The following is a 20,272-nucleotide window of genomic DNA, read 5'->3' on the forward strand; positions in this document are numbered from 1 at the left end:
ACTTGTTATATATTTCTTTCACATCGTGTTTTGTTCATAATTATATTCATAGTTCTTTTCTCTCTCTCCCTTTTTTGCGGGTATTTGTGTTCATTTTCATGTTATCATTCAGCTAAGTTTTGTATAGATTTAATGCTGCTTTAGCAGTTATTCCGTTTGTAGACTTCGATAAGAGCTCCCTGTATACAGCCTTGTGCTGTTAGACCTGCATCTCTATTTACGTATGTTGTTTTCTGCTTTTAACCTAATAATCTTGATCCCGATTTCCAAACTGTACAGTTTAGAATACCGAGAGAGAGAGAGAGAGAGAGAGAGAGAGATTACAATGAACAGAAAGGAGGAGGGGTCGGCCACAGTTTGTGCGTAGGTTACACAATTTGTGCGCACAGACACGCATTTATGCACTGTACAAGGGCTATACGCAGGAGGTACGTGTGAACAAAAAAAAAAGACAATAACGCGCTCGCGTAATCTCTAACCCCAATGCCGCAATGAACTCTCTCAACTTCTTTTGCATATTCTCTCTCTCTCTAAGCATGACGGACTGAGACTCAGAAGTTATTGCCTGGCGTTTATCACCGCGTATCGTATTCATTTTGTCACCTGTTTTCACTGCTGGCCTGTGATAAGCAACAAAAGTTGGCATGATTCACACTACACAACAACAGAGCGTCTCTCAGCATACAGCATAGCGGACGCGGAGGGAAACAATATCGCGCCGCTTTTCGACGCGATAAAACGCGTCGAACTATCGACACAATGGCACGCAGAAACACAAGCGATAGCGAGAGCTCCGCGCGGAGTTATCGGCCTTTTAGGCGCTCCGGCCGATAGCAGAGTTCTGGCAGCACTGCACTCTGCCGCTCACCTGCTGTCCACCGACGCATGGATACGCGAGCACCACCGCCGGCTGGTTCTGGTGCTTCTGTTTCCAAGTGCTGCCGAGGTCGTCGAGACAGGTGAGGAAATTACGTGTTTGTTTTTTTCTTCTTATACACCGCTGATAGATAATGGTGCGATGTGTGGTAGTCTGCCTTTTCCTGGCGCTTCCCTGATTTTACCACTCGCGCATTCTTCTCTGTATTATATGTGGGCTACAGTACCAGTTTCATTCCATCGGAATTTAACTGGAATCAATACACTCGTAATCTCATTTTCCTCAGTGTGTTTTTATGTTTCTAGGTTATTTTGGTAAACACTTGAGCTTCACCCTACTTAGAGGCAAGCTTTCTGACTGTATAATACTGCACAGCGGACGTCATGGGAACTATAGCGAGTGTCCCACAGTCGAGGGTAGGCCGTTTTCCCTCTCCTAATTTCCGTAAAAGCTGTATAAGCGTCTTCGCGTTTTAGCACAAAGTTCTAAGTCTGAAGAGAAAGCAGCAATAGTAACACTGCAGCGGCAATAAACCACAAGAGAGACACACAGAGAAAAAGAGAGGGGTCAATACTGTCACGTGGTAGTGACGGTGAAGAAAACAGCAATACGGTGGAATACAAAACGAGCTTTTATTGGGCGCACCTGTGCCCACAAAAACAGGCTACACTTATAGCACAACGATAGCGGCGAACACGGTCGGCGATCTTCAGAAATCTGATCGGCGGGTCAAGCGCGTCGGCTTTTAAAGAACAGTCGTCGAATGTTCCAGACTATTCGTTCGGACCCGCGTGCCTTTCACAAAGTTCTACACCATTCGCGTCAGGTGATGAAATCAGATAACATAAGGTTCGGCGACAACAGACAGCGGATAGAAGCATCGATAACTTTCCAGAAACTTCGGATACATGTAGGCGCGTCCCACGCTGTGCGATTACATTTGTTAGGCGGCCAAACGTGGTTGCCCGACAAAGATAAGTACACGTGTCAATACCCCCCTCTTAAATAGCATCGTCCCGATGCTACAAATATAAGAGAGCGAAACACAAAAGGACACTTATTAAACATAGGTAACAAAACAACGAAAAGAAAAAAAAGTCCGAAGGTCTGTTACGCGAAGCCCCAAAGTTCATTAACGCTGGTAGTACGGCTTGAGTCGCACAACGTGGACTATTTCAGGTCGTGAGCGGCGCCGCTGTGATAGCGAAATGCCGTCTGGCACGACCTCGTAGTCCAGTGCGCCAATACGTCGGATGATCTTGTATACGGTCCGAAATAGCGACGCAAAAGCTTCTCGCTCAGTCCTCGTCGGCGTATAGGGGTCCAAACCCAAACACGGTCACCGGGCTGGTACTCGACGAAGCGTCGTCGGAGGTTGTAGTGTCGGCTGTCGGTCCTCTGCTGGTTCTTGATTCGCAGGCGGGCGAGCTGTCGGGCTTCTTCGGCGCGCTGGAGATAGGTGGCGACGTCAAGATTTTCCTCGTCAGTGACGTGCGGCAGCATGGCGTGGAGCGTCGTCGTCGGGTTCCTGCCGTAAACCAGCTTAAATGGCGTGATCTGTGTTGTTTCTTGCACCGCCGTGTTGTAAGCGAATGTTACGTACGGCAGGACCGCATCCCACGTCTTGTGCTCGACGTCGACGTACATTGCTAGCATGTCGGCGAGGGTCTTGTTCAGGCGCTCCGTGAGACCATTCGTCTGCGGATGGTAGGCAGTTGTCCTCCTGTGACTTGTCTGGCTGTATTGCAGAATAGCTTGCGTGAGCTCTGCTGTAAAAGCCGTTCCTCTGTCGGTGATGAGGACTTCTGGAGCACCATGTCGCAGCAGGATGTTCTCGACGAAAAATTTCGCCACTTCGGCTGCGCTGCCTTTCGGTAGAGCTTTAGTTTCAGCGAAGCGGGTGAGATAGTCCGTCGCCACGACGATCCACTTATTTCCGGATGTTGATGTCGGAAACGGTCCTAACAAGTCCATCCCGATCTGCTGAAAAGGTCGGTAAGGAGGTTTGATCGGCTGTAGTAATCCCGCTGGCCTTGTCGGTGGTGTCTTGCGTCGCTGACAGTCTCGGCATGTCTTGACGTAACGGGCGACATCGGCGGTTAGGTGCGGCCAGTAATACCTGTCTGGTATCCTCGACAGCGTCCTGGAGAAACCGAGGTGCCTAGCGGTCGGATCGTCATGTAGGGCGTGCAGTACTTCTGGACGCAGCGTCGACGGAACAACAAGAAGGTAGTTGGCGCGGACTGGTGAGAAGTTCTTCACGAGTAGGTTGTTTTGAAGCGTGAAGGAAGATAATCCATGCTTAAATGCCCTAGGGACAACGTCGGTGTGCCCTTCCAAATACTCGACTAGGGCTTTTAGCTCCGGGTCCCCTCGTTGTTGTTCGGCGAAGTCTTCCGCGCTTATTATGCCAAGGAAGGCGTCGTCATCCTCGTCATCTTGCGGCGGCGGGTCAATGGGGGCGCGTGATAGGCAATCGGCATCTGAGTGTTTTCGTCCGGACTTGTATGGTAAAGTGATGTCGTATTCTTGTAGTCTGAGGCTCCACCGCGCCAGCCGTCCTGAAGGGTCCTTTAAGTTAGCTAGCCAACACAACGCGTGATGGTCGCTGACCACTTTGAATGGCCTGCCATAGAGGTAAGGGCGAAATTTCGCTGTAGCCCAAACGATGGCGAGGCATTCCTTTTCGGTTGTAGAATAATTGCCTTCCGCTTTTGACAACGACCGGCTAGCGTAAGCTATCACGTGTTCATGTCCATCTTTTCTCTGGACTAGGACGGCACCGAGGCCTAGGCTACTGGCGTCAGTGTGGATTTCGGTATCAGCGTGCTGGTCGAAGTGCGCAAGTACGGGCGGCGACTGCATGCGTCGTTCGAGTTCTTGAAATGCGTCGGCCTACGGAGTTTCCCATTTGAACTCGACGTCACATTTAGTTAGCTGTGTCAGCGGCTCAGCGATGCGTGAAAAGTCCTTGACAAATCGCCTGTAGTAGGCACACATGCCAAGAAATCTACGCACTGCCTTCTTGTCGATGGGCTGCGGGAACTTTGCAATGGCAGCTGTCTTCTGCGGGTCGGGGCGGACTCCAGACTTGCTGATGACGTGGCCTAGGAACAGAAGCTCATCGTAAGCGAAGCGGCACTTTTCTGGCTTCAGAGTAAGCCCTGATGACTTGATGGCCTCTAGTACTGTTGCAAGCCGCCTAAGGTGATCGCCGAAATTTCCGACGAAGGCAACGACGTCATCCAAGTAAACGAGAAAGGTCTGCCACTTCAATCCTGCTAAAACAGTGTCCATCACGCGTTGGAACGTTGCAGGCGCCGAGCACAGTCCAAATGGCATAACCTTGAACTCGTAGAGGCCGTCTGGGCTGATGAAGGCGGTCATTTCGCGATCTCTTTCGTCGACTTCTATTTGCCAATAGCCAGACTTCAGGTCCATTGACGAGAAGCATTTAGCGTTGCAGAGCCGATCCAATGCGTCGTCTATCCGTGGGAGGGGGTATACGTCCTTCTTCGTGATCTTGTTCAGACGACGATAATCGACGCAGAAACGTAGGGTTCCGTCCTTTTTCTTCACCAGGACAACAGGGGATGCCCACGGGCTTTTCGACGGCTGGATGATGTCATCGCGCAGCATTTCGTCGACTTGTTCTCTTATAGCTTTACGTTCTCGCGGCGAAACTCGGTAAGGGCTCTGGCGGAGTGGTCGAGCGCACTCGTCGGTGATTATGCGATGCTTGGCGACTGGTGTTTGTCGAATCCTCGATGACGTTGAAAAACAGCCTTTGTATCGTCGGAGCAGACTTCTCAGCTGCTGTTGCGTAATCACGGGGAGACCTGGATTAATGTCGTGGTCTGGTTCGGGAACCATGGTCGTCGAGGTAGAGGCGGCGGAATCCGAGAGGACAAACGCGTTACTGGTTTCCAGAATTTCCTCGATGTACGCGATCGTCGTGCCCTTGTTGATGTGCTTGAACTCCCGGCTGAAGTTTGTCAGCAACACTTCGGTTTTCCCTGTATGCAGTCGAGCGATCCCTCTTGCGACGCAAATTTCACGGTCTAGCAGTAGACGTTGGTCGCCTTCGATGACGCCTTCTACGTCTGCGGGTGTTTCGGTGCCGACCGAAATAATGCTGGAGCGAGGCGGGATGCTCACTTGATCTTCGAGCACACTCAAAGCGTGGTGACTACGAGGGCTCTCCGGCGGCATCGCTTTATCTTCCGACAGCGTTACTGACTTCGACTTCAGGTCGATGATTGCGCCGTGTTGGTCCAGGAAGTCCATACCGAGAATGACGTCTTGCGAACACTGTTGGAGGATAACGAAGGTGGCAGGGTAAGTCCGGTCACGAATGGTTATTCTTGCCGTGCAGATTCCAGTCGGCGTGATGAGGTGTCCTCCAGCGGTCCGAATTTGAGGGCCTTTCCATGCAGTTTTAACTTTCTTCAACTGCGCGGCGATGGGTCCCCTCATGACGGAGTAATCGTCTCCTGTGTCCCCTAAAGCGGTGACTGCGTGGCCGTCGAGAAGCACGTCGAGGTCGGTGGTTCTTTGTCTTGCGTTACAGTTAGGTCTTGGCGTCGGATCACGGCTGCGTCGTGTTGAACTGAAGTTGGAACGTCGCGTCGTCAAGTCGTCTTTCGTCGGTGTAGTCTTGGCTTCCTGATTTCGTGGGGACGGCGGCGTGTCGTTATGTCGTCGAGGTAGTTTCTTCCGTGTCTTCGTCGGCGGCGGAGGATCTTCGTCAGTTCGACGAACAGCAACCGCACCTTCATCGGTTGCTGCTTTTAGTTTTCCGGATATGGGCTCGCTGACCGGCCCCGGGCTGGGCCAGTGTATGGTCGGCGCTGCGGCGACAGGTAGCGACCTGGTGACGGCGAACGGGACGGTCGTCGAGGGCTCCATTGAGTAGCGGCGAGGTAGTCGGCGATGTCACGAGGGCGTTCACCTTCCCGAGGGCGCGGTGCATCGACAGCGAACCCTCGCAATCCCAGGTCGCGGTATGGGCATCGGCGGTACACATGGCCGGCTTCGCCGCAGTGGTAGCAGAGCGAGCGGTGGTCGGGGGCTTGCCAAATGTCCGTCTTCCTCGCGTAGCTGCGCTGGGCGACGGGTGGGCGTGCTGGCGGCGGCGGCGGTAGACGACGGAATCGCGGCATTACAGGGCCCTGGCGTTGTCGCGGAGGGGGACCTTGACGGCGGGCGACGGCGGCGTAGGTCATCGCTTCCGGCTGAGGTTGCGGTGATCGTGGTTGCACGTCAGGGACTCCAAGCGATCGCTGAACCTCTTCTTTGACGATTTCGGCGATTGGATCCACTTGGGACTGCGTCCTTGGGTAGAACTTCTGCAGCTCCTCCTGTACGACCGCTCTGATAGTCTCGCGTAGATCGTCGGTAGCTAGTGATTGAACCCCGGCGTAGTTTGCAGAGTTCGTGCGGCGATCGAATTGCCGGTTTCGGATCTCGAGTGTCTTCTCCATGTTCGTCGCCTCACGAAGAAACTCTTCGACGGTCTTCGGTGGGCTTCTTACCATTCCGGCGAAAAGTTCCTCCTTTACACCACGCATCAGTAGGCGGACTTTCTTCTCCTCGGTCATATCCCGGTCGGCGTGGCGGAACAAACGGCTCATTTCTTCCGTAAAGATGGCAACGTTCTCGTTTGGTAGCTGCACTCGGGCGTCCAGCATAGCTTCGGCCCTTTCCTTGCGCACGACGCTTGTAAAGGTGCGCAGGAAGCCGCTACGGAACAGGTCCCACGTTGTCAAGGTCGACTCCCTGTTCTTAAACCACGTTCTGGCGGCGTCTTCTAAGGCGAAGTAGACATGCCGCAGCTTGTCGTCGGAGTCAAAGTTTTTGAGTGTCGCGATTCGTTCGTAGGTCTCCAGCCATGATTCCGGGTCTGCAGTCGCTGCTCCATGGAAGGTTGGTGGGTCCCGAGGTTGTTGTAGGATAACGGGGGACGCTGGGGCAGCCATTGGTGTTGTCTTGACTACGATCTTCTTTGTCGTCTCAGGTAGAAGTCCGTGCTCTGGGGGCAGTTCTTGCAGTCTGCGGCTAGCACACTGGTCTTGGGCGATTTTGGTTCTATCCTCGGGCTTCGGGCTTGGATCGCGGCTTTGCGGGGGCGTTCGGTACATGAACGCACAAGCACCTCCACCAGATGTCACGTGGTAGTGACGGTGAAGAAAGCAGCAATACGATGGAATACAAAACTAGCTTTTATTGGGCAAACCTGTGCCCACAAAAACAGGCTACACTTATAGCACAACGACAGCGGCGAACACGGTCGCGATCGTCGGAAATCTGATCAGCGGGTCAAGCGCGTCGGCTTTTAAAGAACAGTCGTCGAATGTTCCAGACTAACCGTTCGGACCCGCGTGTCTTCCACAAAGTTCTACACCATTCGCGTCAAGTGATGAAATCAGATAACATAAGGTTCGGCGACAGCAGACAGCGGATAGAAGCATCGATAACTTTCCAGAAACTTCGGATACATGCAGGCGCGTCCCACGCTGTGCGATTACATTCGTTAGGCGGCGAAACGTGATTGCCCGACAAAGATAAGTACACGTGTCAATACTTTCGCAATGAACTGAAGACGCAACACAACAAGTTTCGTGAAGCGTTCCTACGCTAAGGTGCCTGAAATGTGGGACCATGCCATTGAAATCAACGACGACACGCTGGTGTACCGGCGCTAATGTTCTTGCACGAAATTCAACAAAAGTATGTTCGGCCTTCATTTTTGTCGAACAATATACCTCTTTCGACCAAACTAATTGAAGCATAGTTTTAAAAGGACGATTTCTTAACAGGTTACATATACTGACTTGGCGTTTTTCTTTAGAGCCTCGCTAACTTAAAATACGAGCAGCAGTGGTCGAAGGGGTTCATCAGTCAAGCGCTATTCTAAGCACGGTCTTCATCGCTTCAGCAATCAAGCAGGCCAGGTACTAACTGCTAAGTCTGTAGGGATAAAGTGAGGATAGGAGGACAGGATAAAACAAGGGGGAGTAGGCTGGGATCTTGATCAGAGAGAGAAAGCGAGAGAGAGACAGACAGAGAGAGAAAAGGATGCATAGAAAGGCAGGGAGGTTAACCAGAGGTAGTTGCGGTTGGCTACCCTGCACGGGGGGAAGGGTTAAGGGGGATAAACAAAGAAAGAGTGGAAAGGAAAAATTGAGAGAAAGAGAGACGGGCACGAACGAACCGCGTACACTACAGAGCGGTAGGGGGCGGCTTTGTTAATGTCTATCGTTTAGCCCCATAGACCGCAGGAACCTTAATAACGCGAGTAAGGCCCTCAGCGCGGATGTCCTTTGGGAGTAGTGACCTAAAGCTTTGAGTTCTGATAGTGGACGATTGTCCAACTGGCTCAGTACTCTGCGCATCATTTGTCTCTGGGCACTATATCGCGGGCAGACACAGATAATATGTGCGAGCGTCTCATCGCTGTTGCATGTGTCGCACATTGGGCTGTTGGCCGTTTCAGTAAGGAAATCAAATCATATGAGCTCGTAAACGCAATGCCTAGCCACAGACGGTACAGCATGGTCTGTTCACGTCTTAGTATCCCAGGCGTTTGTAGCATCCGTATGTCCGTAGACAACGAACGCAAACGACACACGGTGAGAACGATCGAGTCGCACAGGGGCAAAGTACATTCACGGGACATCAATCGCAGCCCTGCCGCAGCGCCTGTTCGCGAAAGCGGAATCAAGGCACGTTGACAATTTTCATGTGAAAATCGGGCGGCTTCGTCGGCGTGGTCATTCCCGCTGATGCTGCAATGTCCTGGAAGCAATTGAAAGATTATGTTGTGTCCCTTGTCATGGCTGTGATGATATATGTGTCGAATTTCTGAGGCCAGTTGTTCATTGAGTCCATGGCGCATTGGGCTTTGTATGCACTGAAGGTCTGCCTTATAGTCACTAAATACTGTCCATTGTTGTAGCGGTTCCTGATTAATGAAATCAAGTGTAGCACGGAGTGCGGCAAGTTCTGCACCTGTCGATGGGGTCACACATGAAGTCGAAGTTGTTGACCAGAAAGGTGTCTGGTCGGTTACGTTACGCCGGGGGAAGGGGAAAGGGGAATAGAAAGATGAGAGAGAGGAAGGAAAGACGTGGTGAATTCGCGCACACGCGCGGGCGGCGCCAAGCAGTCAAAGACGTTCGCAGCAGTTGTGCCTTCAAGAATCACAGGAGTGTCTTCAGTTTGTGAACTGACGAGCGATGGGGACCAAGCACCATGTATAGCGCCTGCACGGACAGACAGTGGTGGATGGTCCAGACGCCGCAGATTGTACTGGATAAGTGTAGTGGTACGTCAGCAGAAAGAGTAGCACAGAAGTCAGAGGTGCGTCAACTTCACGTGACAGCAAGCGATTCAAGAAAATAACAGAGAAAATCTCTCTACACGGCGTGGCTCTTCTGCGAACTCTGCGTGCACATACCCAACCTCAAATGACGTACAGTCGCTCTGATTAGCATGTCATCGCGCACGTCGTAGTGGGTACGTGTCAAAGCTCATGTTTACACCCCTCTTTCCACGTACGACAAGCCCAAGTATCGAACTCATACAACCACCACCTTTGCCAATGCATCTGTTGCCGCAGCGAAAAAAGCTACATTACAAGTTGCCTTGTGTGCTCGTTCTTTTCTGCGTTCGTGTCATTCTTCGCGCGCTTGAAGAGTGCGATCCAAATTGGGTATCGGACTCATGCCACTGCAACAATATACGACGTATATGATATATGACGTACCAACCTCCGAGACATCGCGTAAATTGCTTGCAAAGGCGCATGGCATTAATAGCATACGCGACGCAGACTGGGCGAGCCGTGGCCTCTGCGTATGTATTTCGGAGCCAATGCGGTGCAATACTTAACTAAGCAAAGCTTAGCTCGAGTTGTCTGAAACTTTTAAAGTCGACGTTGCTTCGACGCAATGCAAGAAGATGACCGAGATGAAACACGCAGAAAGGTGAGGGGGAACTTCAACGTAGAGCGAGTACGAGAGAACCGATTATTGTGTCCAGTCGGGCAGCTTGGCAAGTAAAAGTTGCATGTTCAAAGGTAAATCGGCTGACATCGGCCTACTACAAAAATGTGTCTTCGCTGTTGCTGATTCCAGTCATCATGCAGTAAGGCAGATGTTTTTCCATATTGTTGTTTTTTACTCATTAACCTGGTGAAACCCACTTTGGGTCATCGACCATGAACCGGGCGCTGCAAGGATTACAAATATTAAAGTGAAGCTTTATTTGCCTCTTCCTGCCCTTTCGAGGTATAAGCTACCCACTATGGACCGCGCAGATGCACACTGATGTCAAAACGCTACGCTGCAACAACTAATGAATGGCTTTGTATGGTTGTGACCAACAAAAATTCGCCCTTTCACACCTACATATATCATTGTCATTGACGAGTCATTGACATTAACATGAGTCAGTCATTGACGAGAACGTCACCGACATGCTCCAACGAAACATAATACGCCCCTCTGCTAGCCCTTGGTCATCCCCCGTTGTTTTGGTTCGCAAAAAAGGCGGCTCTGTTTGATTTTATGTCGACTACCGAGCACTTAACAAGATCACACGCAAGAATGTATACCCTATGCCGCGAATAGACGATGCCATGGATTCCCTGCAGGGTGCCGAGCACTTCTCGAGTCTCGATCTGCGTTCCAGCTACTGGCAGATACCTATGCATGAGGACGATAAAGAGAAAACAGCGTTTTCAACACCAGATGGGCTTTACGAGTTTAATGTCATGCCATTCGGCCTCTGCAATGCGCCCGCAACGTTCGAGTGCATGATTGACACCGTTCTTCGTGGCCTGAAGTGGAAGACTTGCTTGTGCTATCTGGACGATATTGTTGTATTCTCGTCAATCTTCTCTCAGCACCTGAAACGCCTGGATAAGTTCTCACGTGCCTTGCCAACGAAGGACTTCAGCTAAACAACAGAAATGTCATTTTGCGAGCAAGCCAATCAAGGTATTAGGTCCCACTATGAGCAAAGACGACATTCGTCCTGATCCTGACAAGGTTTCGGCAGTTCGACACTTCCCTCGTCCCGAAAAGACCAAAGATTTGCGTAGTTTCCTAGGCCTCGCATCCTATTTTCGCCGATTCAAACGAGACTTCGCCTCAATAGCGTTACCTCTGCACAAATTACTTGGTTCTAATGTTCCCTTTGTGTGGCCTCCCGAATGTGAATCAGCGTTCCCCCATCTGAAGCGCGCTCTCATATCTGAACAAGTACTTCGCCATTTGATGAAGCTGCTCCTACCCCCCTGCATACGGATGCTAGTGGCCACGGCATTGGTGGCATTCTCCGACAGCGAGACGACACTTTAGGTTAGAGGGTCGTCGCGTACGCAAGTCGCGGTCTGACAAACGCCGAAAAGAATTACACCATCACGGAGCAGGAATGCCTAGCTATCGTTTGGTATGTGCAGAAGTTTCGACCTTATCTTCACGGCCGCCATTTTACCATCGTTACAGACCATCATGCGTTATGTTGGCTTTCAACGCTGAAGAACTTGTCTGCACGACTTGGTCGGCGGATTCTTCGTCTGCAAGAATACTAGTTTAAGGTTACCTACAAGTGCGGTAAAAAACACCAGGATGCAGAAGCGCTTTCTCGCTGTCGGCTTCCTACCACACCACGCAATGGACCTCCAACTACCTTCCGTGACAAGCTTTCGCACAATCCCTCTTCACATGCTTTCTCGTTGGCCACTGTAGACGAGATGCCTCCACATGACAACAGATTTTTCCAATCTCATCAACTTGCCGACTCTTACTGTCGGCGTATCATAGACCACCTTCAAGGAGCTTCACGCCCGCCTAACGCCCACCTTCTTCGACAGCTGACGCAATTTAAGATTGAAACCGCGTCCTGTACCGCCATGTCTATATCACCCTGACGGTCAACGCTGGGTTCCTGTCCTGCCACGCTCTCTGCGTGCTCATGTCCTGCAGGCTTCTCACGACGACATGACTGCTGGTCACCTTGGTTCCTAGAATACCTATGACCGCATCAAAGGTGCTTCTACTGACCTGGCTTGTCCGCCAGTGTAGCGAGGTATGTCGCTTCCTGCGCCCTATGTCAGCGTCGAAAGCTCCCTGCATCAGCTTCAAGCGGACAACTTCAACCAGTTCCGTGTCCGTCGCAACCATTTGATGTCGTTGGCATTGACCTGTGTGGTCCTCTTCCTGTGACTCTCACTGGTAAACGATGGACTGTGACAGCCGTTGACCACTCGATACGCTACGCCGAAACAGCTTGTGTGAGTTCTGCCTCAGCCTCTGAAGTTGCTGCATTCATACTGCAAGCCTTAATACTGCGTCACGGTGCTTCTCGCGTCGTCTTGAGCGACCGTGGAAAAGCATTCCTCTCGCAACTCGTATACGAAGTACTCAGAGCCTCCGGGACCACCCACAAGACTACCTCGAGTTACCACCCGCAAACCAACAGCCTGACAGAGCGATTTCATTGCACGCTGTCAGACATGCTAGCCATGTACATTGAACCAGATCACAGAAACTTACCCGCAATTTTACCATTCGTGATTTTTGCGTACAATACCGCCGTTCAACGTACGAGTGGCTACTCGCCATTCTACTTTGTCTATGGTCGTTCGCCCCCTTTCTGTCTTGACGTCTCTTTCTTCGCACCAACTGTCAATCGATGTCCATCCTCCTGTGAAGAATATGTGTCCCGTATTCTGCGTTGTCGCCAGCTCGCCCGCTTCAACACCGAAGCACGGTAACAGGACCGCAAGCAGCATTACGACGCCTCTAATCGCGTCGTGTGCTTGCGCCCTGGCGAGGAAGTGCTACTCTGGACACCAGTTCGTACTCCTGGCTTGTGTGATAAGTTTAAGCTTCGGTTCATCGGCCCCTACAAAGTCTTGGAGCAGACCCATCCGGTTAACTATCGCGTGGCACCACTTATTGTTCCAAATGATCGCCGCTGCCGCGCTGCTGAGGTTCTCCACGTTTCACGAGGCGTTCACCGCCCCTTTGAATTGAGGCCAGGATGGCCGCTGTCACGCGAGGGTACATTAGTGTGGGCATTTATTAAATTATTCTTTGTCATCTGTACATAATCATCATCATGTGGTGTTCATATGAGGTTCTTCATCATCGCTTGTGGGGCTTTTTCTTAAGTGTGACCCGTGCTTTGGGCGTCGTCGGTTCGCCGCATCTCCGACGCGTAATAAACGTCGTGATAACTTCTGCGTCACAATATGTATATGTGCGTAGTATTTAGATATATATTTGTTTGTTTCCAGCACTGCTGTATTTGAAATGTTTGCTTCTTTACCTATTCGGTGACCAGGGAGTGGCAGTCTGACAAACTTCGCGCCACTAGTGATGAGGTGAAAACACGAGACGCTTTATTTTATTTTTTCCTAAGTTTATGTATAGGCATTCTCAAAATTTCCGTTCATTTAGTTGTCCAATGCTTTGTTTTGAATGTTTGCCTTCGCCCCCTTTGGTATCGTGTTGGGCGTATATTTCCAAGTAATCCAGTGTAGCCAATCCCCGTCGTGGATACGAGCCATGTTTTTAGGCAACAACAACAAGAATCGCAAGCAGGTCGGGGCTGGCCGCCGGAGCGGCATTAATCAAAATTCGACCACTAACCCGTGGTTGCTTCAGTGTAGTGTGCCATGGACCTGAACATCATCTCGTTCCTGACGGACACTGGGTTCCACTTTGTGTGCGCCCTGACGTCGTTTATCGAGTTCCTTGTATACTTCAACAACAGTCTTGGCAGCGCCGGCGACACCTTCCGCCTTGCCATCTGTGCCGTTGTTTTCATCTTCCACGCACTGGAGCTAAGATTCCACCTGCAGCACATTAACATAGAGCTGGTGAACGTGCCTCCCTGAACCAAAATGGACGCCATGGAGGCGGACATGCAGCACATTGGACGCGCTCTTCCACATCTGTACAGCGCTTTCTTTAGCGTCGTCAATGTCCTTGGTGTGTTGTTCGCCAGTGGATAGGACGATTTCCGCGTCGCCACCTTCTTACACTATATCGTGCTGCTGGCGTTTCATGGCTTGAAATTTTGACAAATCTGACGCACAATATGAATACTCATCAAGACGCAGACACCGGTGCAAGTATTTTTGATCAACAGAAACGGATATTCGTTACCGCTGTCTACGTCGTAGGTAAATCCTGCGTAAAGAATGGGGCCCACCGCTCTGCCAGCAACAGCCGAGGCCACGTGCCTGCTACGACGAGAGACGGTGTCCTTCCTACGCGACCTGACGCTGGCTGGCCAGGACCTGGGCGTGGTGATCGAAACCTGCGTGTACGGCATCCCCATTATGACCGCCCTGGTGCGCGTCATGACCTCGCTCTTGCTTTACGCCTTCCGAGTGCGCCATCTCTGGTCCCAGTCGTCGCTGACTTCTGACGCAGCCATATTCTCCGGTGATGCGCAGTTTCACTCATTCCACATAGCACTCTGCACCTGGCTGATACTGCACTGCCTGTGGACGACGTACAAAAAGAAAGCGCGCACCTATGTTTACAAGTGGACCTACGTCCTCTTCCGCACTGCGTCGTGTGGTTCTACGCAAGCTGCGTAACGGTGAGCATCCACGTGCACTTAGCCCACTTTCCGGGCACATGTATACAGCGCTCCTGTTGCGGCACCACCAACAATGCCGCCGGCGCCCAGCCCCGACGCCGCAGCCGCATCGCATCGTCGCCGTGGGGCAGCCCGCGGTTTGGCTCGGGCTTGCCGCAGTCGGCCCGCTCGCGCTCTTCATTGAGGCAGGACTCGATGTTGGGACGGGAAGCATTCGCAGGAAGCGTTTCGAAGCCGAAGAGGGTTTACGTACTCGAAGACAGTGAGGTGAGATAGGTGCTTGGCTATGTAGCCAAATCCCTTCGGACTCCCGGATGTGGGGCTCTTCGAAAACAGCTCTGGTACCGTAGGTGGAGCGGCAGCTGCTACTGAGGAACACTCCAGGCCAGTCAGTGCAATATGACGGCGCCTAGTTAACAACCTCGGGCATCAAATCCGCCTGGCCCTGCCATCAGCTGTCTGTGATCTGCCGTAATTTTCATAGCATTTAATAAACCGCTGCACGAAAGCTTCGCTTCACGTAAGTTGCGACATGTGCGTTGAATCTGCATAATTCTTTCTAATATATACATAGCTGTTGCCCTAAACAGGACTCGAATGCTAGCTAAGTATCGCTAGCATGCGCTCTTTCCTGGATGTGTACCAACTTCTGAGGTATTAAACTTATTCAGTTATTTATCATATGCCCAAATTTTCGTCCACACATGTCGGCGCACGATGGTCGGCTTTATGTTTTATTGAATTGCCGCAAGTGTACGAGAAAATTGCTTTCTTATAAAAATTAAAAATGATACGAAGCACTTGGTCTGCCCGACGCGTCCACCAGCTTAGTTTGTTTCACTTTGCTGCATGATGATCAGATGCAGGGGAGTACTAGTTGCAGCGATGAGATCAGGACATTTTACATCTTGCGCCTGCAAATTTTCTAATGTTATCACTGCATCTGATCCGCTCTCACCCTTGATCGTGCTTTCCTTCTGGTGACACCCATTTAGCTACCGGTCCTACACATTACATGACCTACCGAAGTCTGAGCTAACCATCTGAGCTAACTAGGCGGCTGCCCCGGAAAGGCGATGGTCTCGGCTTCGACTCCCGGACCAGGACGAATTTTTCTTCAACTGCGAGGCTTTTCTTTCGGGGAACCCGTATGGGCTTTTTGTAGCAATTGCTACGAACAGATGGATGTCTGATTTTCCCTTTATTAATTACTTCTTCCCACCTTGCGGGTTTCCGCAGAACTATTCCGTCAAGGCTATATAGATCCGCGCACTTTCGACAATGAACTACAAGCACATCTCCCGCCAAGGGAATTTGGCGCTTTTGGCACTCTCGGCATTTGCATCACTCGTCTAAGAACTGAAAATCAACAACCATATTTTCAGAAATGTGACCCCGTTAGAGGGCTGATAACACAGTGCCAAATCGTATCCTCGCCTCTGTTGCTATTCGATGTGCCCTAGGGGAAGAAGACCTCTATTTGCATGACTCCTAATTATCTCTGTCCAGTAATTTTCGCGTTGCTTAGCGCCCCGCGAAATCATCTGACACATGCGTACAGATTACACGCTTGTGTAACCCCAGATCAGGTCAAACATATATGACGTTATGTTCCTCAGCACAATGCCCGGATGCAGTGGCACGCTGGTGATGAAAGTCTTCCTTTCCGTCTATTTTTTTTTCTTATCTCGCCTATAGCTGTCGCGCGTATATCGGCGCCGCTTCTGCTTGTCAATTTTTCCTTCTGTTTCCTACTACTGATCCCATATTTTTTATTCTGGCATCTTTTTACTACTTTCTACCTATCCAATGTCGAGGTACTGGGTGCCTCCAGTCCTGTGCTTGCTCCTCTTTTTTTTCTTTCTCCTGCTCCTCCGCAGTACAGCGTAACCCAAGGTAATTATTGACCTAACATTAACCATCCGGTCCCTCCTACATTCTTCTCTTCTCACTATGGATTCGATCTGCAAGAGCAGATTCTGTCCAGCAGACATTTCGCTGGTTGATCATTTTCAGAAATACAATGCGTCCGCAACATTATCTTTTCATTTGTCTGATACGCCATTTGAGATATTTGCACGCCCGTCGTTGGGTCGCACTGACGAGAATAATAATCTGGCTGCGTGTAACACGCGAAATAAACCACGAATTGAAGCAGACAGGGAGGAGGGTATTGGGAGGAAAGGCGAGAAGCCGGCGCGATGGGTCGAACTTCACCAGAGCAGAAATTCGAGCTAGCTGGTTATTTATGATTATCATTTAACAGCGCGCAAAACAAGGCTGACAACGTAGAAGCTGTGTATCCCGTGTGCTGCATCCCTTGCTTTACGCGCTGTTATATGACGCTGAGTCCGAAGCTAGCCCGAACAATGAACACAAAAGGAGTTTCGTTCGCTAGGAGACACGTACAGATTGTTACTTTGCACGTCATCGGCATTGGGTATTTACTTGATGCCAGGGTCAGTATACCGCAATGACGAAGGTAGGTTAGCAAAAACCTTCTTAAAAGAAGTTCAAGCTGCAGTCACGCAAATGCCTAATCTTCATGGCCGAGCAATGCTTTAGTGCGTATAGAAGCCGCCGATTTGACCTTATTCGATGATGTAGAACATGTCAGCCTGACGCAATTTGTAACATCTACTATGTCGAGCTATTCAGCTTCTTTCCCGTCACTGATGCTTCCAACGTAGTGTGAAACATGAATGAAGAAGAGACGCGTGCATGTGCAGAAGGACGTTCTGCTCATCTTCTAAAAGAAAAAAAAAGTGTCGACTTCATCGTTAAAGGGCCCCTCACCAGACCCCATAGCAAATTTTGGTTATACGCTGGAAGTTGTTAAGTGACCTCTAGGGAGCGTTCTACCGCAAAAAATTTTTCAGATCGGCTCATTAATAGCCGAGATAGAAATGTTTCAGTGCCGCGAACCCATGATTTCAGCAGGTGAGCTCTGCTGCCAAGCAAGACACTCTCGACACTCGCCCCGTCTAGCCTCCGCAAGCGAAATTACTTCCCTGCGTTCTCCCATACCGGACCTCGAGGTTCATGTGACGGATACGTCATGGGCCGCGCCATCGTTTTTTTTTCTCCTCGCTTTTTTCTTTTTCGGCGCTGCTCACTCTTGCTGATGGCGTTGCGTGAAAGCTGTTGTGATTGTCTCGTTTAGTGCAGCGCATGATTTTGCGCACTGTGCACAAGGACACATGACTAGCAGTATAATTCAGTGCTACACGAATACTGAGGCAGCACAACCGGGTCGCAGAGCATGATCACGCGCTGGAACACGGTAGGAAATGGCATAGTTTCGGTGCCTGCGCACCTGACTGCACGACAGTGGGAACAAGCACACGAAGCAGAACTACATCTCTCTTGCTTCGGTGCGAAGTAAAACAAAAAAGACGCAGACATTCCTTTTGTGTGTTATTATTTCTCTAAACTTCAATTCGTCAATTCAATCAACAGATCACACAAATAACAGATGTTGCCTTCAATAATTCTCGAAGTCACGTGTCACTACGAGCTACGTCACACTGCGGACACGAGTACGTAGGCGCACAGACGCGAGTACGTCACCATCCTGCTTGGAGCGTGGTCGCAGCGAGGGAAAGGGAAAACGGCATTCGGATTGAAATTTCAGACCTCTCCGCGGCGCGTAATTCTTTGCAAACACGATCGTTAGCGCGCATTGTATGCTCTGCGCTTGTCAGCTCAAAATGGCCAGACCTGGTGAGGCGCCCTTTAAGAATCTTAGAGACTGGGCAGTGCTTACGCAGTATATGCTATCAATGATGACGCACAACGCTTCGAGGTAAAGCTGCTGTCGGGAACCGCAGGTGCGCACTAAGCAAACACGTGTCGCAAAGTAAGTCAATAGTCTGTGCAACATGCAGTATTTTAGAGCGCAGCTCCTAGGCGCCCGTTCCTGCGTGGAGCGTCTGCCTCCCTCGGCTTAACCGAGGGAACGAGCACAGCGAAGGATGAAAGAGCGAACGCGGAGCGCAGCGGTGGATGAAAGACATCTGTAGCGAAGAGAGCGCGAGAAGAAAAGCGGAGGATGAGGGTATGGCTAAAGCGTGAGAAGAAAGGCGTAGGACCGCGCAAGACGGGTTTTGCGGCGACGATGACTACGCGATGGCGCCAGAGTAGCACGCGTCGTCTGTTCACCCCCCCCCCCCCATGACTCCACTGATACCATATATATAAACAAAGCGCTGCATGAGCGGAGGTCTGTCAGCGGCGGCTGCTGTGAATCGCGCCCACGCATCACCCACGCACTGGCTGCATTCGCTCAATGCACTGAGCTATGGTTACACTCTTACGAGCAAGGTTACTTCAGCACTGGCATAGCAAGGTGTAAACTACGCCGCCGAATTTTGATAAGTCTCGTAGCGACCCGTATTCATGCTCAGGTTTGACTGTCATCTCACGCTGGTTACGAGATACCTACGTCTACACGATGCTACATGCACTTAGCAACAGCGCCTTTAGTTTTAACAAAGCTAGTTCACTTGCTTTCCGATCAATACGTCTACACAGACGCGCAAGTTATTTTTCGCATTGTTATACGGCAGTGCTTCTTTGATGGACAAGATGAAAAACATCATAGACTGTTAAACGAAGCAATAACTATTAGTTTACGCCAGGGGAACGCTATAAACTGGATCATAACTTCTAAAGCTACATTATAGACTATAGAGTGTTAGTGAAACTACTGATTAGATGCAACATTGTTTCTAAATACAGAGCGCAATGAAGCTAAGTGCTTCATTCTGCATTAAAACCTCAAATACTTGCAGAAAATATACGACTCACGAATAATATTATTCGTTAACCACATTGACGATTCTAGAACGTGTAGTTATTTAAATTCACACAATTGACTTCTACAAGCGTTATTCCCAGTCTAAACGACAGTCCAAAATTATCCCGGTCTATATTTTTTTTTCTTTACCCAGAATGAGTGAAAGTAAAAAGCAGAAGTGTCAACATTTTCAACAGAGGTATTGACAATATTCATGCAAGCAACGCAAAAGTTCGCCAAAATGAGCCATTAAGGTACACTTCTGTTTTCTAGCGATTGGCCGAGCAGTGCTTAAAGGCGACCATCTCAGAGTATGGTACGTGGAGTGCCAATTCTCCTAATTATAAAGCTTTAGGGCGGACTGTTCGAAACTTGTGCTATAGTCTCAAGGTACATTTAAAGGAACTGATGAGCACTGACCCCTTTCAATGCCGAAACTGCTACACGTGCAGTATAGGTGCACCAAACTCGAATGCCAGTTGGTAAAATTTTAGTTGAGATGTTATTACCGATAACCGCACATTTTATGATATCCGCGATTACTAAAAACTGCGAGGATAATCAACCTACCTTGAATCTCCTATGTATTTTTAATAATAGGAGATATCCGTCTCTCAAACAGCTGGTTATTCAGCAGTAATTATGTCAATGGGTGTTTATCAAAATATTTTAAGACTGAGTGAAAGGTGAGAGACTTTGGCTGATTATCGCGCTACATGATCGAGCCCTAGACAACCTAAGTGAGCGACAGAAACAGTATTTTCGGTCTTTCGACCTTCAAAAGAAAACGTGACGATTCCAATAGCCTTACGAGAAAAGAGCGTTCGTATCGGTAATACCTATGTAATATTGTGCAGTACTACCTTCAAGAACTGCTATCTGATTATGAGGCACACCATAGTGGAAGACTCCGAATAAATTATGACCACCTGGGGTTTTATAACGTGCATCTAAATCTAAACAAACGAGCGCGT

General features: G+C 50.0%; 1 protein-coding gene across 1 annotated transcript in view; it reads left to right on the top strand.

Annotated features, from left to right (window-relative positions):
* Positions 1 to 769: 769 nt before the first annotated feature.
* The window catches only part of LOC126531014 (facilitated trehalose transporter Tret1-like), a 60,612-nt gene continuing 41,109 nt past the window's right edge, over positions 770 to 20,272 (top strand). The window contains exon 1 of the mRNA XM_055070903.2: positions 770 to 959. The gene's annotated coding sequence lies outside the window, so the exon portion shown is untranslated. The remainder of the gene's footprint in view (positions 960 to 20,272) is intronic.

The sequence above is a fragment of the Dermacentor andersoni genome, chromosome 5, assembly GCF_023375885.2.
Source record: "Dermacentor andersoni chromosome 5, qqDerAnde1_hic_scaffold, whole genome shotgun sequence".
Lineage (NCBI taxonomy): Eukaryota > Metazoa > Arthropoda > Arachnida > Ixodida > Ixodidae > Dermacentor > Dermacentor andersoni.